Source organism: Lepisma saccharinum, chromosome 19 (genome assembly GCF_977018435.1).
Source record: "Lepisma saccharinum chromosome 19, izLepSacc3.1, whole genome shotgun sequence".
NCBI classification, from domain to species: Eukaryota; Metazoa; Arthropoda; class Insecta; order Zygentoma; family Lepismatidae; genus Lepisma; species Lepisma saccharinum.
Window position 1 is genome coordinate 20,606,410 of NC_139247.1, and position 11,924 is coordinate 20,618,333.

Consider the following 11,924-nt stretch of genomic DNA (forward strand, 5'->3'; position numbering starts at 1 on the left):
GGAAGAGGCATAAAATCATGCGAAGGGCAATTAGAGAAACATATTAACAACTGGTATGGACATGCCGTAGTAATTTATAGGTTTCCATTCAAAACCATAAAATTTAATAATTACTCAGCATTAGGATAGCATCCGTTTGTGTTCTATGCCGATTTCGAAGCGATACCATCTCCCCTTGCCACCAGCCTTCCAGATCCAAAAAAGTATAATTCAGCGCATATTTCTAAACATATAGCTTGCAGTTTTGCTTTGAAATTAGTATGTAGCTATGAACAAAATAGTCCACAGCCATATCTGTACCGAAGAGAAGATGCTTCCGAAAAATGTATCAAAAAACTTTGTGAGTGGCTGAAAGAGCTTGCTTTGATCTTACATAGAGAAGAACCGAATACAATAACTTACAACGGAACAACAATGCAAACACCACAAATCTACACGTTGTATTTTTTTAAAGAAAAGCTTTGTTTCAAATTGAGACAAAAATCGGCATCATAATCGTTACACAGGAGATTTTATTGTTACGCTTTGCGATGCATGTAACTTGAAGATCAAAAAACCTAAATCTATTCCAGTTTTTATTTATAATTTACAAAATTTCAATGCACATCTGTTCCTTGAAGATTTTGGATACGATGAAGGAAAACGTAACATCATACCACGAAGCAAGAAACGAATGTAAGATTAGATAATGGAAAATTAGTTTCTCTCAGGTTCCTGGATTCTTACCAGTTTCTGTCAAGCAGCTTGGATATTTAAGCGAAACAATGGAATGATGATGAATTAATGTATACAAGGCAATATTTTGGTAGTAAATATTTATCATTATTAAAGCGAAAATGTGTTTACCCTTACGAATATATGGATATCTTTCTAAATTCGAGGAGAGAGAGAGAGTTACCATCGCAAGATGAATTCTACAATCGTCTTTAAGACATCGAATGCAGAAAAGATTACGAACGTGCTCACGAAATTTGGAACGAATTCAATTGTAAAACAATGGGTAATTTTCACAATAGATATTTAATTATAGATACTGCCTTGTTGGCAGGTGATTATGAAACTTTCCGAAATCGTTGTTTCAACATACATCAATTAGATCTAGCATACATGTACACAACACGTATTTTATCTTTGCAAGCCATGTTGAAATTTACTGAAGCTCAAATTGTAGTTGTGACTGAAGTTGAACTTGTGACTGAAATCGAGCAGTTCGTGTTTATCGAAAATGGAAAGCGAGGTGGAATTGTTCAATGTCCTCTTCGATATGTAAAAGCAAACAATTATTATGTACCAAATTACGATGCTAACAAACATTCCAAATACATATTTTAAATGGATATGAATAATCTTTACGGTTATGCCATGACACAAAAACTCCCTATCGGCTACTACTAATGGATGACTTCGGAAGAACTCGAAATAAAATAATTCTTGACGTGATCTGATGATCATCCACAGGGCCGTTTCCTGGAAGTTGATCTAGAGTATCCATCGGAACTTAACGATAAGCATCATGGGTGTGCCGTGGCACTCGTTTCACACATGTTCCAGAAACTGAGGAAACGAAACTGATGCTCACTCTGGAAATCTAGGAAAAAATATGTTGTGCATTATCGGCTTCTGCAATGTTATCTGAAGGGCCTCCTGGACGGCGCAATGGTAGCGACGTCGCCTTATAATCAAAGGGTCCCGGGTTGGATACCCGCTGGAGGCACAGTGGTTAGGATTCCACTTTAAACTCTAGGTCCATTCCCAATTAGCCTTACTGTGCACCAAATCAATCAATATTATCTGAAGCAAGTTTTTAAGCTGATGGCAGTACTCAAAGGATTAAAGTTGAGGCAAAGCAAATGGTTAGCCGCTTATGTTATGATAAACACAGAATGTCGCATACAAGCAAATTCAAAGTAGATAAAAAAATTTATAAGTTAATGAATAAGTCGGTATATGGTAAAGCATTCGAAAAATAAGAGAATCAGAATAAGATGCAGTTTGGTGTCCGATCAAAAAAGGCTTCTGGAACTTATTGTTAACCCCACTTATAAAGGTTTCACTCGCATCACTGAAAATCTAGCTCTCACCGAAAGAAGCAATACATCTGTAAGATGTGATACACCTATTGCTGTGGGTGTTTCGGTTCTTGAATTATCGAAGCTTGCGATGTATAAATTTCATTATGTTATCATGAAACAAAAATATAAAAAGTAATATTGAGATTCCATGCATGGATACAGATTAGTTATTTATGTGATAAAAGCAAATGATTTATAATATGATCTGAAAACTATGAAGCAGCATTTTGACTCAGCAATTATCTTGCAAATAATCCATTATCGAATGCTGAAAACATGATGATAATTATAACAGAATTTGCTGGACTCAAATAAAAAATGTACTGCATCAAAATACTTCATGAGATATGAATTTAATTTAAAAAAGCAAAAGGGGTGCCAAATGCACAACAGATATTTATGAAATACGCGAAAAACAGAGACTAGTATTATTGTAGAAAAATTATAAAAATATCATTTATTTCGCAAATGAGAAAATTATTTCTGAAAGGAAGAAAAAGTGTTTTCTAGTATTTAATCGCTAATAAGTCTACAGAAAGGAAAAGAGGTGAGAGGAAACGGAAGGTTTCAAAGGGGAGGAGAAATATAAAGTGAAAGGAGACGATAAAAGGTGTAGGTGAGAAGAAAGAGAGGATAGATGAAGATATGAGAAGTAATTGGAAGAAAGAATAAAGATTCAAGGTGAGATGAGGAAAATGGAGCAAAGAAGAGAAGAGAGGAGGAAACGAGAGGAGAGGAGGGTAGGAGACGAGAATAGGGGAGTGGGGAGTAGAGTAAAAGTGAGAAAAAGAGTAGAACAAAAAGAAGAGGAGAAGAGTGCAGTGGAGTCGGACATCGAAGACAGGAAAGGACATAAGAGGGGTGGAGAACAGTGGGATGGAGGCAAGATGCGAGATAAGTAGGGAAGGCGATATGAGATAAAAGCAGAGGAGAAGGAGGGGAGAGAAGATGGAGAAGGAGAAGAAAAGAACAGAATGGACTGGAGACGAGAGGAGAGAAGAGGTAATTGCAGAAAATATCGACTCAGGGTCAAGAATTGATGCATTGATCAAATTATCGACATGAAATATTCAATAACATTTTGAAATATATTGGAGAATGTATTAGATCGGTGCGAAATGACTTTTGGCTGAGTACAGAGCAAGATAAAATCTGCGATTATATTATTAAAACATGAATGTATTTTGAATATTTATAAGAATTATCCAATTTTTCTCCAGTTCTCGGTTCGTTTAAGTGGAGATTTTGAAATTTAATATAAAGTGAAGTGCCTTCTTGAAGACAAAAATAAAATAATGATGAAAGTAGCATTACTAGCAAGTTGGACGGTGTGTGCACAACAGCGATGAATAAGTTGGTACTTGATGCAAAAGATAATACTTTTAAAAAATTAGAGTGCAAAATTCACACTGTAGAATACGGACATTATATTTCTAGCGATCCATATAATTCATGTATTAAATAATTTTAAAATTGTTCCACAACACGTTCATTTTTCACATCGTAAAAAAATGATTTATCCGCAATCAAAATCAGGATACACATCGTATTTTCAGGTAGCGCATCGTGAAATTCACATATAAGCTTAATATTCGTTCGATCATTCACAACAACCTGCTTTCTTTTTGATATATTAATTAAGACTATTGGTCTGTGTGACACAATTGGATTGTAATACATATTAATATTTCTCTCCGTCACTCGATTGCATGAAGTGTATGCTTCGTATAATTTTGCACAAAATCTTGATTTGCGATGTTTAAATTATAATTCTCTTATTGGAACATTTCATTACACCCGTTCTTAAGGTAAATATTTTAAATCTTGCAATTTTCAAATTCACTACTGTCTTTTTCCTGATTGTCGTCTCATCCTATTTGAAACAGCACAGCTACAAACATGGCATATCATACTGAAATCTCTGGAATTGCGTAGTAGTGTCAAATTCAAAGTATTTGCATTCGGCTCGTTTCTGTATGCATTGGTAAGCGTAAAACTGCAAAGAATTTGAGAATTTTTCAAGATGTTAGCTTTGTACTTCAGAGCATAATTTGATTCATATTCTACTACAGGCATGCGGAATTCAAAATATTTGATCACACATTTTGCTGCATCGGGTAGCGTAGCATCGTTGGCTGTTCCATCTGCATTTAAGACTTTGTATCTTATGAGGACAATGTTATCGTTGCTTGCTCTGCGAAACGTAACGCGCAAGCCACCTTTCCACATGATGTTCTTGTATTCGGAGAAAAAGTCAAATAACAGTGGCATGGGGAACAGCACAGTGTGGCTTTTTGTTTTGATTCACGTCCCGGTTTCTAATCCACCCGCTTGATAGTAAGTACTGTCAGCTTTGGATAATTTCAATATCCTCACCTCAGACGAAGTGATTCCAGGATAGTCAATACTGTCGATGACCATGTCATTCTTCTTGATTTCAATTTGTGAGAAGCCCGACCCTGTGGCCGAGTGGTTAGCACATCGCGCTGCGACGCCAAGGGTCCCGGGTTCGAATCCCGGTCGGGTATGGTTGTTTGTGAATGTCCATTTTCATCCATTTCATCATTTCATCACTCATCCCCATCTTCGCAAATTAGCCAAGAGGCACAAAACGCGAAGTAAAATAAACTAAATCAATCAATCAATCAATCAATTTGTGAGAAGAGAAAAAGTACAAAATTGTCGATGAGTTTCAAATTATCATTGGGGATATTCTTCGCCACTTTACTTTTTCACTACATCAAATTTTATGTAAAGATCTGCTCTGTGTGGGTAAATGAAAGCATCTCCAACATCGATGTCAACACCAATGTTTCTGTTCGGTTCATTGAGATTAGCAAACGTCCTTCGATTCGGAGGGAAGGACTGCAACTCGTAACTTTGAATATGTTATTTTTATACGTTCATAGTAGTATAATCATATTCCTTCAAAATAACACTTGATACGAGGCCTATTATTTTTATTAATTTAAGCGCAATGGTAAACCTATTTTGATGATGTTTATGTCGATTTTATACTATTGCAAATCTGTGATTTTTTTACCTCACACTTGGTACTAGTGTCGAGTCCTATTATTTTTATTAATTTAAGCACAATGGTACACCTATTTTGATGATGTTTTTTTCCATTTTATACTATTACAACCCTGTGATATTTTCACCTCACACTTGGTACGAGTGTAATAATTTCTTACGAGTTGCATGCAGTGTTTACATCCGGTTTACTTCCGGTCTATTTCGGGTCTACTTCCGGTTTACTTTCTGTATACTTCCGGTCTACTTGCGGACCACTTCCGGTTTACTACCGGTCTATTTGACAGAGACCTGTGGGTTTTTCCAGTTTTTTTAAGTATATGGTTATTTTAAGTATATAGTTTTTGATTTGAGCTCCAAAGTAGACCGGAAGTAAAACGGAAGTAGACCAGAAGTAGACCGGAAGTAAACCGGAAGTAGACAGGAAGTAAACCCGAAGTAAACCGGAAGTAAATTTGTGTGGGGGTAAGTGTAGGTGTAGGTGGGTGTAGGTGTTACGTATTTTAACTCGTAAGAAATTATGACACTCGTTCCAAGTATGAGGTGAAAGAATAACAGAATTGCAATAGTATAAAATCGACAAAAACATCATCAAAAGAGGTTTACCATTGTGCTTAAATTAATAAAAATAATAGGCCTCGTACCAAGTGTTATTTTGAAGGAATATGATTTTCCACTACTGTTCATCTCAATCACGGCTGTGGTAGTGGAACCACCAAAATCAACAACTTTCTTTTCTCTTGTTGTTGTTTAATATCTGTATGTGATTAATTTTATCGTGCGAAACAGGAAAATAAACTGGTGGAGCAGGACAATATACTCTGAACTCGGTTTGAATGTAGCATTGATGACACTTTCCTTGTGACTGCCAATTGCATTTTCTTCCGCTTTGACGATCAAACGTTTCTCTAAGTTGCAGTGAATATTTAATGCTTTTATAGCTAGAAATTTTGGTATAGAAGTGGCGCTCTTTCTGATGTCTGCATCTAATCTGGCATTGTTCGGAAATCCTAGAATTTCTCCCATCGTAGACAGATCCACCGTTTCGTTCGTAGATACAATCTCTACTCTGGGCGTTACTGAATTTTGTGAAAGCAATATGTTACGTGGAAGTTGAGCTTGCAAAGTAGATAGATCCAAGAGGAATGATAATTTCCTTATTGTCCACAATGATGGTATAATTGTACGAAGATATATTTGGAATTAGCTACATACTGTAGAAAGCTCTCAAAGCAATAGATTTCGTATATTTAATATCATCGTGGAGTTTGCAGTTTGAAAACCGAAGTGTTGCTGGAGAGATGAAAAACTCCCATGTGTTACATACTCCAGTGTTTTTTTTTAATGTTAGAATGTGATGTGGTGTATTTTAGATAACAATGCAAGCATGAAAGCACAGATGTGACTTCAGGGAACTTGGTCAAAACCTTGAATGCGTTCGTCGTTGTAATAAATGCTAGAATGGGGTAGGTAGTTGACAAACTCTAACGGTGGCCTTCCACCAAAAGAACCAAATTTAAAGGCAATGTTGTCTTGCTTGTAATAGCAGATCGAGTGGGTACCTACATCTTTAGACACATCTAAATTCACCACGCCACATTTTTGCAACAAGGTACCATTTCGAGGCAGAGAATCAGACATGAAGACGCCTCTAAAATATTGAATCTTAAATATTTTAACTAAAGTCAATATCTTGGTTCGTAAGCTGTTTTTCCTGTTCTAATAGTTTTCTCAATATTTTGAATATTATGCCACAACCTATTTTTTTTATCCATGGCCATATTATGACTTTTCTGTTCTGCCAATTGAGCTTTAGTTTTCTTTGCATCGATGACTGTTCTGGCAATCGCAGCACTACCTCCTGCGAAACTTCCCACAGCACCAAAGCTGCTAATATAGCCGGGATACTAAAAACAAATTTTCCACTATGTGACGTGCAAGCGTTTTAATTGGGGTGGGCGTAACAGTAATAGATTTTGATAAGGCACGTGATAGCCAATACCTTTCGGTTTCATGTTTTCTTTAAAGAGGTATTTATTATTATAAGCACCATCCTAACTTTCTTTTCGTATTCATTGAAATGGTGGTCCCCAGAGCTGCTACACGTTCAGCTAACAATGCATTTCCACTGACAAGACGTTCAAAAGTTATGTTTTCTAATATTTTATCTACTTCGTGTCTAGTATCGAGTTCACGTCGTCCACGATACCCGGTGGAGGCACATAGTGGTTAAGATCCCACTTTAAACTGTAGGTCCAGCCCCGATTACCCTTACTGTGCATGAAGTGGACTTAAAACACCAAATCAATCAATTATAGTATCGAGTTCTGTGTTTTCATTATAAGCGATGCCATGATGTATGCATGCTGCATCCAGTGGATTTACACCTTGATCTCCTCTCTGTAATCTTTTCTCCAGTTTGGTACCAGGACCACAATACTGATATCCTGGGATATATAATTCTAATGGCAATTTTCTAACAATAACATTGAGAAAACCTTTACCTTCAGCCACGTTCCAGAATTTTGGAGGGAGCGTGTTGATAATTTTAATCAAATATCAGAAATCTTTCGTATCGTTCACAATAAAATTAGTAATCTTTTTACTGCTCATGTCCATGATAGACATTTTTTCATTGTAATAATTTTTATTACCTGCATATTCTTCTCAAGCTATGACAGTAGTGTAAACTTATTGTTTCAAAATAACACTTGGTACGAGCCCTTTTTTTATGGATTTAACCTCAGTGGTAGCATATTTTGACTATTTTTTGTTGATTTTTTAGCGTTTGACGACTTTTCAGTGCAATTTTCACCGCATCTAATTTTTTTCCCACTCACACTTGGTACGAATTCCACGATCTTATGTGATATAACTTAACCTATTAATTTTTTTTATTACGTGCTAAACTACACGATAGCCTCTACGTGCTTTAACCTACTTTAGAGTAGTACAATCAACTCGGTTGAGAAACATCAATTGGGGTTCAGTGTTGCTAACCCACCCCAAGAAAACTTCACCATGGTGATATTTTACAGGCGAAGCTAACCTACCAATAGGAGTTGGCAACACTGACTAGTTGCTTCACAAACCTCTTGTTTTTGTTTTTTTTTAAACATATGATATTTCACAGGCGAGGCTAACCTACAAGTTACAAGTTGACGGCGTAGCCTTCTATAAGATGATAAGTATGCAGTAAGATGAAGAAGACGCGAGCTGGCAATAGCGGTGTTAATGCTTCCTCCCCTCTACCCCCTCCCTCACCGGGCGTACTCCTTTATGGCGGGAACCCAACGTTCTGGCGCAGTCTTTTGAACTACTTTTTTTATTTTACGACGTTTTACGGACTAAACTAACCTACAATGAGAGAAAAGTGGACAGAAGAAACTCAGGCATAACTTTTTAAGCTATTTTTTACCTCCTGCAATTTTGCTCTTATGCTATCCTCGCCCTTTGACCTACTCTTGAAATGACTTACCTATAAGTCTGTCTCCTCTTACTGTAAGATCCCTCAGTGTAATCTACTACGACCTGCTCTCAGCGTAATCTGCCACGACCTAAAAATACGATGTTTTTTTTTTAAAAAAAACTCTCATGTGCGATCTTCTACAATGCTACTACCTAACGGGACCTCTCCTACGATGTTTTTGGCCCCCCCCCCTGCTACGATGTTTTTCTCCTCATGATGCAAAAAAAATGGTATTGTAGCGGTATTTTGAAATCGACTGTGCTGCATGAAGGGGAAAAAAAAAAATCTTCATGTTCACTGAACAAATAGGAGAGCTGGAAGAGTACTTCCTGGCTTTTCATCGAAAAAACGGGGGTGCGATGATGATGTTCAGTTCAGACAATTGGAATGGGGACTAATTTTTCGGATGCGGATTACGCCACCTCGCATCCCTTATAATCCGAAAACTCTCTGCCGTGGAAACTTCCATATCATCTAGAGCGACTGTTCTGAAGGCGATATTTAAAAATGTTCCGTCACCCTCTCGTTCTTCACGTCATGGATGAAGGACTTCTCTGCGACGAGGATGACGCTGCACACGGTATCCTCGGGCAATGGACTGTTGAACTCGCAAACGATCTTGATGTTGGTGCGATCGTTGACCACCACCTGCTTCCGCTTCGTCGTATTGATGACGAAAATCGGCCTGTGGGTTTTGAATTCGCTGGGCGTGTAGTACATGTCCACATTTCCCTCTGTTACCCTCTTGTAAGCGGTGTAAGCTTCGTAAAGTTTTAGGTAATCATCTTTGGTCATGTCGACCTCTGTTTGTCAAAAATTCGAGATATTTGCAATTTAACGCAGGACTTGGAAAAACATTTCGGAAAATTTTTGGTTCCATGACGACCCATGTTTATTTTGGTATGGGAGGACAGAGGACACCGAGACTCGACCAACGCACTAAACCCTACCTTTCTACGACTATTCGTTCAAAAGTTACGAGTGATCAAAGTTTTGGACCCCTTGCCCCAGCACCACCAAAACTTGGTACACGTATTCTACACCTCCAAAATCGACAGGGGGTAATGGGGGTGTTTCTCGATATATTTTTTCGATAACTCTTACCATTTTCGATATATTTGCAAGATTTTTTTTATCGCTGTGGACTTAGAAAATTTTCGATTTATGAAAAAAAAAATTGGTTCCATGACGACTTATGTTCATTTTGGTATGGGAAGACAGAGGACACTCGACCGACACACTAAACCCGACCTGTCTACGCGTACTCTACGTCACCAAAAAAAATCGACAAGGGGAGATTTTTCGATAACTCTCACTGTTTGCAAGGTACTTAGGTTTTTTGATAGACGACAACGACGGAGTCATCAATGAGTAAACATCTGAACTCGGTGAACAAGTCAACTTCTGCAAACATTCCCCAAGTGTGCGTGCGTGTGTGTATATGTGACGTCGACCTGTTAAGAATGTCACGTCAATAATACTAGCTTGGATGACCTTCTTTTTTTATAGAGAAAAGAGAGAGAGAGAGGGTCATGTAACTGGTGATTTGCTTGGCTAAGGGGAATTTTCTGAGAATTCTTTCCATTCCAAATATTCTTGTATATGTGTGTGTGTGTGTGCGGTTGTGTAGAGATTGATGCGCTTATGTATGTGTGTAAACATTATGGCATTGACCTGTTAAGAATGTCACATCGATAATACTGTCTCGGGAATGTTATGCTCTTCCTTTTTCTCTATAAAAAAGAGAAATTTGTGTTGATTGTTTGGTTAAAAAGAATTTCCCAATTATTTGTTTTGTCACAAGAATTGTTTGCATTCCAAACATTTCTAAGTGTTTGCATAAAGATTGATACACTTACAGCTATATATATGCATTAACCTGTTAAGAATGTCACATCAATAATACCGGCTCGGAAATGTCATGTCCTCTTCCCCTATAGAAGATAATATAAATGTGCTAATTGGATGGCTAAGAGGGATTTCCTCATTAGTAAATTGAGGTTATAAATACGTACGTATAAAGGTTTTGCTAATATGGAATGCTTAAGCTCAGTACTTGGCTCTCTCAGGGATTCGATTTCTATTAGGTTAAACAGCATAGAAATTTCACAGCAAGAATTCTCATATTTACTGACGATATTCTTAACAACCTGTGTTGTGATTCCACTATAAACTGTATACAAAATATGCAGTCCCTAGAATGAGATGGACGAGGCTTATGAACCTCGACCTATACAGTTGTACATTCTGGCAATGAATGGATGCTTTCTTTTTATTAAGCATAGCAGAGTGTTTTCGCTTATTTTAATATCAGGCAACAATGTTAGAAAGTGGCCCCCAAGAATACAATTTAAAATCACTAATGTGATATGAACCTTTTTACTTGTGTGTATTTGAATATGAAAGTCAGGTACTTTAAATAATTGAGGGGAACAATCACAAATAAGCTTGCAACGGTATTGGGAGGTGTCACGAGTTCAAATTTTAGACTATTTCTGTTAATCTGCTAAGGCGATATTAGTACGAAAATTTGTAAAAAAGAAGAGGCAATTTTGGCTTATGGCAACGATGAGGATGAATAATGATAATTATGATAAAATTGATGTGTGGCACTTAGAAAACAAAACTTCAAAGTGTATTGCACCAACAGCTACCCCCTCCCCAAATACAAGGCAGTTAACAGAGGTGTATATTTGTTGGTTTACGACTCTGAGGGCTTAAGTTAAAGTTACTATGTTTACCTATAGCTATACATATTAAAAAATGAAATTACCTGAGCAATAAAATATAACAATACCGATTCTGGCTTTTTGTCGGATGACGTAGTGGTAACGTTGTTGCAATCACACCTCTGATGGTGTATAAACTTAAATGTTTTGCATAACATGAAATACTGTTAATGGGAATGTGTTGTGTCTAATGTTCAATATAGAAAGCAGATAACAAGAAAAAGAAGAAAAGAAATGTTGGAGGTAGATACGGAGCCTCAACCCAAACACATATATGATCAGACAGGATGTCAACAATGCATTCATAACTAACATGTGATTATTCAAAAATTGAAATAGTGCAGTGGGAAACAACCAACTAACTAACTATCTAGGCTTTTTTTAAACCCGAAGAGAGAAAATACAAGCACGAGCGTAAATAATTAAATAAGTTACAAGGGGTTCGAATCTTTTTGATCTAGGTATGGGTGCAGACACGTACTAAGTTTTGTGTGTGGACACAATTGATAACGGAAAAATCCTCTTCAACACAATAACATAGTAGTAATGTTGGTCTTGCCTTGTACCCATCGATAACATAGTGGTTACACGAAAGAATTGAAATAAAAAAAAACACTGCCC